Genomic DNA, 8,032 nt, shown 5'->3' with positions numbered 1-8,032 from the left:
GTACCTACAGGGAGGAGCAGATCCTGAGAACGATATACAGTCCTCTTGAAGGCAATCATCTATGGGGAGGATGTTCGAGTTTCCTCAGGTAAGGAAGGTGAACTCCAGGTGACTACTTCTTCTGACAATCTCTCAGATTCATGGGTCTTTGCTCCAGTTTTCGGGACCCTCTTTCTCCCCAGTCGGTACCTTTGCTTTAACACATGGGACCCTGAGCTCTTGTGAATCCAATTTCACTGTGATTCAACCACTCACAGGTTTAGATGTTGAGTTCAACCCTGTGGCTACAAGAGATGGTATGAATACATAAGCTTTTCCTTTTTCACTCAGGCCTTCAGATGAGATTTCACAATTCTAAACTCAGTATTTTCTTCTCCAAGTTTTTCAGACACTTAGAAACAATTGACCAGCTACAATTATTTATTTTATTTTATTTTCAGTAAAAACCTTCTTGGCCAGCAATTACTTATTATTTAAAGTATTGCCATCTATAGGTTAAATTGAAGAAAGTAGGGAAAACCACTAGACCATTCAGGTATGACCTAGAGCAAATCCCTTATGAGTATACAGTGGAAGTGACAAATAGATTTAAGGGACTAGACCTGATAGACAGAGTGCCTGATGAACTATGGACAGAGGTTCATGACATTGTACAGGAGACAGGGATCAAGAAAATCCCCATGGAAAAGAAATGCAAAAAAGCAAAATGGCTGTCTGAGGAGGCCTTACAGATAGCTGGGAAGAGAAGAGAAGCGAAAAGCAAAGGAGAAAAGGAAAGATATTCTCATCTGAATGCAGAGTTCCAAAGAATAGCAAGGAGAGATAAGAAAGCCTTCCTCAGTGATCAGTGCAAACAAATAGAGGAAAACAACAGATTGGGAAAGACTAGAGACCTCTTCAAGAAAATTAGAGATACCAAAGGAACATTTCATGCAAAGATAGGCTCAATAAAGGACAGAAATGGTATGGACCTAACAGAAGCAGAAGATATTAAGAAAAGGTGGCAGGAATACACAGAAGAACTGTACAAAAAAGATCTTCATGACCCAGATAATCAAGATGGTGTGATCACTCACCTAGAGCCAGACATCCTGGAATGTGAAGTCAAGTGGGCCTTAGAAAGCATCACTACGAACAAAGCTAGTGGAGGTGATGGAATTCCAGTTGAGCTATTTCAAATCCTCAAAGGTGATGCTGTGAAAGTGCTGCACTCAATATGCCAGCAAATCTGGAAAACTCAGCAGTGGCCACAGGACTGGAAAAGCTCAGTTTTCGTTCCAATCCCAAAGAAAGGCAATGCCAAAGAATGCTCAAACTACCGCACAATTGCACTCATCTCACATGCTAGTAAAGTAATGCTCAAAATTCTCCAAGCCAGGCTTCAGCAATACGTGAACCGTGAACTTCCAGATGTTCAAGCTGGTTTTAGAAAAGGCAGAGGAACCAGAGATCAAATTGCCAATATCCACTGGATCATCGAAAAAGCAAGAGAGTTCCAGAAAAACATCTATTTCTGCTTTATTGACTATGCTAAAGCCTTTGACTGTGTGGATCACAATAAACTGTGGAAAATTCTGAAAGAGATGGGAATACCAGACCATCTGACCTGTCTCTTGAGAAACCTGTATGCAGATCAGGAAGCAACAGTTAGAACTGGACATGGAACAACAGACTGGTTCCAAATAGGAAAAGGAGTACGTCAAGGCTGTATATTGTCACCCTGCTTATTTAACTTATATGCAGAGTACATCATGAGAAACGCTGGGCTGGAAGAAACACAAGCTGGAATGAAGATTGCCGGGAGAAATGTCAATAACCTCAGATATGCGGATGACACCACCCTTATGGCAGAAAGTGAAGAAGAACTAAAGAGCCTCTTGATGAAGGTGAAGGAGGAGAGTGAAAAAGTTGGCTTAAAGCTCAACGTTCAGAAAACTAAGATCATGGCATCTGATCCCATCACTCCATGGGAAATAGATGGGGAAACAGTGTCAGACTTTACTTTTTTGGGCTCCAGAATCACTGCTGATGGTGACTGCAGCCATGAAATTAAAAGACGCTTACTCCTTGGAAGGAAGGTTATGGCCAACCTAGATAGCATGTTTAAAAGCAGAGACATTACTTTGCCAACCAAAGTCCGTCTAGTCAAGGCTATGGTTTTTCCAGTGGTCATGTATGGATGGAGAGTTGGACGGTGAAGAAAGCTGAGTGCCGCAGAATTGATGCTTTTGAACTGTGGTGTTGGAGAAGACTTTTGAGAGTCCCTTGGACTGCAAGGAGATCCAATCAATCCATCCTAAAAGAGATCAATCCTGGGTGTTCATTGGAAGGACTGATATTGAAGCTGAAACTCCAATACTTTGGCCACCTCATGCGAAGGGTTGACTCACTGGAAAAGACCCTAATGCTGGGTAGGATTGGGGGCGGGAGGAGAAGAGGACGACAGAGGATGAGATGGTTGGATGGCATCACCGACTCGAGGAACATGGGTTTGGGTAGACTCTGGGAGTTGGTGATGGACAGAGAGGCCTGGCGTGCTGCAATTCATGGGGTCGCAGAGAGTCGGACACGACTGAGCGACTGAACTGAACTGAACTGAACATCTATAGGTAATTATTACAGGTGTCTACAATATATGACTTAATGAACACTGTTGCTGATCCATGCAGTGGAATATCAACATCTCCTTCTCTACTAGTAAAGAGTCATTAGTGCCTTTAAATCAAATAAGATGAGAGACTCATGGCTGATAACTCAGATCTAAATCAATGAGCCCCTCCTTAAGGTTCTGTACCCCTGGAACTATTTCTGGGATTAATTTCTGTTTGAGATTTAGATCAAAGAGGCAGCATCACCGTGAGTCATATTGTCTTGAGACCACCATTTTAGTATAACATTAAGTATATTTCTTTAGTAGGAACTAAAGAGCCTCTTGACAAAAGTGAAAGAGGAGAGTGAAAAAGTTGGCTTAAAGCTCAACATGCAAAAAATGAAGATCACGGCATTTGGTCTCATCACTTCTTGGCAAATAGATAGGGAAACAATGGAAACAGGCACAGATTTTATTTTCTTGGGCTCCAAAATCACTGCATATGGTGACTGCAGCCATGAATAAAAAGATGCTTGCTCTTTCAAAGAAAAGTTATGACCAAACTAGACAGCATATTAAAAAGCAGAGACATTACTCTGCCAACAAAGTTCTGTATAGTCAAGCTATGGTTTTTCCAATAGTCATGTATGGATGTGAGATTTGGACCATAAAGAAAGCCAAGCAATGAAAAATTGATGCTTTTGAACTATGGTGTTGGAGAAGACTCTTGAGAGTCCCTTGGACTGCAAGGAGATCAAACCAGTCAATCCAAAGGAAATCAATCCTTAATATTCATTAAAAGGACTGATGCTGAAACTGAAGCTCAAATAAATACTTTGACCACTTGATGTGAAGCGATGACTCATTAGAAAAGACCCTGATGTTGGGGAAAATTGAAGGCGGGAGGAGAAGGGAGTGACAGAGGATGAGATGGGTGGATGGCGTAACTGACTCAATGGACATGAGTTTGAGCAAGCTCTGGGAGATTTGAAGGACAGAAAAGCCTGGCATGCTGCAGTCCATGGGGTCGCAAAGAGTCGGGCACAACAGAGCTACTGAACAACAGAGGTGAGTTGATTTCTCATCCTGCTTCTATGGCATATAACGAAGTAAGTATGAGATTGCTGGAGGTTAACAAGTTTTTGTTAACCTCATTGTTTTGATTCTGACTTCCTGGAGATTCTTGGATGCTCTTGGGTTCAGAGCAGAGTGCTGAATCTGAAGGTGCTTGCGACAGTGCTTGCTACAGCTAGACTATCTGCCCTATTAAAGGCCACAGTTAGGAGAAGTATCCTGTTCTAGAATGTCTTTAGAGACTTATTTCACCGCTGAATCCATCTATAGACATGGAATTTCTTGAAGAGATAACTGAAAGTGTACCTAGATCTAGAATATGATAACCTGAAATTATGTCTTCTACTCTTTTATAAGTAAATCATTTCCAGAAAAAAATAATAAGAATAGTTATTTGTGCAAGGATGACAGCCAGACACCTTCTATAATTTGTGCCCATAGTTTTCACATTGATAGAAGAAATGCTTTGTATCAGCAAAGGGAGCAAGAGGGGAAAACAAGGAAAGAGAGAAAGGTCTCAGGAAACTTAGGGAGGATGCCCAGGACTGCAAATGATTGGAAAGGATGAAATTCTTATAGCACAAATATACTACAGTTACTCAAGGACTGACATATTTTCAGGCAAACAAGAAGACAATTGGAAGATTCATAAGCTCTTTAACTAAGTAGGAGATGGTGAAAAAACTGTGGAGTAGGGGGAAAAAATGCACAAAAAGCTGTGAGTTGAGTTTATTTCGCATCTTACTAAGAACTGTAGCCCAAGAGACAGCCTCACAGAAATCTCAGAGAAAGTGTTCCAAAGAAGAAAGGGGAGGAGTTCAGTATCTACCCTTTTTTGGTAAGGGTGTACCTGTAATCAGGCATACATCTCAATGGAAGGATGCTGCTAGCTAATAACATGGAACATATATTGGTCAATGGTTTCAGTGCTTTTCCCTGTATGTCAAGATGCAAGAATTTAGATTAATGCAAATTTTCCCTGAAAATAAGTATCTGAGGGGCTGTTCTGCCTGTTTTCCCAGAGCACAGAGTGCCTTATTCCTGATTTCTGCCCTTGAATGCTCTTCAGAGCATACTGAAGAGTATGTAACTCTTCAGTTACTTCAGTAACTTCAGGGATCAGTCAATTGTAGATCCAGATGGTGAACAACATTGTTTCATAAAACATCAATCACAATTCTCTATTGGGGAGTTTCAAGGCAAGAAAGAAATCCTGGCTTGTATAACATGTCTGTCCCCACTAGGCTCCCATCATGGGGGCACCTGCGTAAGACCTACACTGAAAACCAGAGTAGAAAAATGTGTGCCAGGCAGGCATGTATGTAGCAGAGGTAGAGAAAGGGACTGCTCAGGTTAGCTGGAAAATGGGTGCAACAGTTACCTAAACTCGAGCAGGAACTGCAAAAATACAAAACAAACAAATGAATGAAACAGGCAAGGATGTTGAGAGAAGCCAGCCTGCTGGAAGCATTTTGGATAAATGGATCTTTCCCCTTTTGTCAGAAGTGCCTCTGGATAGTCAGGGCCTCTGGTCTCAAGCTATCAAATTGGACTTGCTCTGAAAGGTTCACACAATGTCATTTACTAGTATGTGACTCTATTAGAGTCTCTAAATCAATAGCCTTACCCAAGGCTTCATAGTGGGCTGCCCTTAATCAGAAGATTTGAAAAGGAGGAAGACAGGAAAAGGACTGAGATGCCATCAGCAGGTCCTCTGAATCTGAACTATGGAAGGGAAAACTACCTGTGACTAAGAAGTCTTAGTGTTATTGGTAACAAGGCAAATTAAATTTCTAATAACACTATGAACATACTGTTTGTTTTTTAACTGACTGTAGGAAAAATAAAAATAAACCAACCCATTTCCAATGGGCACTGTATATTCAGAATTTAGAGGTTTGCTATGGGATAGGGGTCAACTTTGAGTCTAGAGAGGTGTCAAATCTCACAAAATAATAAATAAATAAATACTCTTATTTTTGTTCATCCATCTCCATTGAATATGAGCTTTAGGAGGCCAGGGGCTATATCTGGCTTCTGCAGAGCAGTACAGCAGGAGATCAGGAAACCAGCAAGGGTAATGACACCATAGAATGGGCTGTATTATCACCCAGTGGGGATCAAACTCCTGGCTCCCTACTGGGTCTTCTCTGAAATCACTCTATAGAAGAGGAAAATATAATTTTCCCTTTATCCTTCTAGTTCCTTGGCTGAGATCTCCCTGCTTTAAAACAAAATAAAACAAAAACAGATTAACAGGAGAAAAACAAACAAGTTTAATAACCTGTATACTTTCAGTATATAAGAAAGAGACCAGGAATACTACATAACTCCTTGAAATGTCCCACACCACCACTTTTAATGCCATCTCCAGTTAAACATAAAAGTAGATGCTGGTGAGGGAGCCAGAAATAGGAAGTTACCAGGCAGGCTAAGCAAATAAGGGTGAAGTTGTTATGTGGATTTAAGTGCTTGCCTTCTTAAAAGAAGCACCTTGTGGGCTTTCCTGGTGGTTCAGATGGTAAAGCATCTGCCTGCAATGCAGGAGACCCGGGTTCAATCCCTGGATCTAGAAGATCACTGGAAAAGGAAACGGCAACCCACTCTAGTACTTTTGCCTGGAAAATTCCATGGACGGAGGAGCCTGGTAGGCTACAGTCCATGGGGTCGCAGAGTCAGACATGACTGGGAGACTTCACTTTCTTTCTTCTTAAAAGAAGGGCTTCCCAGGTGGCTCATTGGTAAAGAATCTGCTTGCCAATGCAGGACACAAGAGTCCCGGATTCAATCCCTAAGTGGGGAAGATCCCCTGGGGAAGGAAATGGCAACCCACTCCAGTATTCTTGCCTAGGAAATCCTATGGACAGAGGAGCCTAGCAGGCTACAGTCCACGGGGTCACAAAGAGTCAGACACAACTTAGTGACTAAACAACAACTTCTTAAAAGAAGAGTTTCTAGAGATTTAGTCATCCTTGTCTTCTTGGCACAGAGAAGGTGCTGGTGGTGGTGCTAAGTCGCTTTAGTCGTGTTCAACTCTTTGCGACCCCATGGACTGTAACCCACTTGGCACCTCTGTCCATGGGATTTCCCAGGCAAAAATACTGCAATGGGTTGCCATTTCCTCCCCAGGAGATCCTCCCCACCCAGGGATTGAACCCAGATCTCTTATGTCTCTTCCATTGGCAGGTGGATTCTTTGCCACTAACGCAGCGTGGGAAGGCATGAAAACCCACTCCAGTATTCTTGCCTGGAGAATCCCATGGATTGTCCATAGGGTAGCAAACTGTCAGACAAGATGGAAGTGGTTTAGCATGCACCCATGCACCCAGTGATATTCAACCTAACAGGTTAGGCTTCAGTGTACCTATCAGATGGCTGGCGTAGACAGAGAGGGACATATCCTCAAAAACGGAGAAACAGTTCCACACTGTGATTTCTTGAAAAAAAATCTTAGAATTTCAGAACACAAAATTGACTAAGTTTGGATAACCCCAAATGTTGAAATGTTTACACTTGGAGTGTGAGACCTCTAGATTTTTGGCTGTTCATAAAATATAATAGGGGAAAAAGTCATAAAGGTGAGTGAACAAAGATTCTAAAGCACTTTCTCAAACTGAGCAATGTAATAAGAATTTTACTAAAAAAAATTGGCTTCAGAATGATATTTACATAAAGTTATAATGTTTTAAATTTGAAGCAATTAGATAACCCTCAAAGCAAATATATTTACAAATAGTGTTTAAAATATCCTAAAGCAATAATATTAAAATTGACATTAATGCAATTTGATGTGTAATTATTTTGCTGAAACCAATTTACTGATTTGGGTTTAATATAGTGTCACTTTTATTTTATTTTTATTTTTTTTATAATGCTTTTTGATTTAAAGCAGATGGAATAGAATTTGCCATAAATGCTATCACTGTCTTTTTCTTTAAAATGGTATACTCATTTTAAAATGACAATTCATTATTTTGATTAGCCTGTTAATCAATGTTGAAAAAGAACATTGTTTCAATGAAATATGCTTCCGCTGTACAGAAGAATTTCAGCTACCTGATTGTTGGAATTAGGAATAAACAAAATCAGTATATACGTGATCACTGAAAATACAAAATTTTACTGACAGCTGGCTATGCTGGGTGGGTGAAAAGTGAAAGTATTGGTCACTAAGCCATGCCTGACTCTTTGCAACCCCAGGGACTGTAGTTCACCAGGCTCCTCTGTCCATGGAATTCTCCAGGCAAGAATACTGGCTGTGCTTAGTCGTTAAATCACGCCTGACTCTTTGCAACCCCACAGATTGTAGCCCGCTAGGCTCCTCTGTCCATGCGGATTCTCCAGTCAAGCATGCTGGAGTGGGTTGCC

The sequence above is a fragment of the Giraffa tippelskirchi genome, chromosome 9, assembly GCF_054371585.1.
Source record: "Giraffa tippelskirchi isolate mGirTip1 chromosome 9, T2T-mGirTip1v1.2.pri, whole genome shotgun sequence".
In the NCBI taxonomy this organism is placed as follows: Eukaryota; Metazoa; Chordata; class Mammalia; order Artiodactyla; family Giraffidae; genus Giraffa; species Giraffa tippelskirchi.
Note: the sequence above shows the minus strand (reverse complement) of the source record.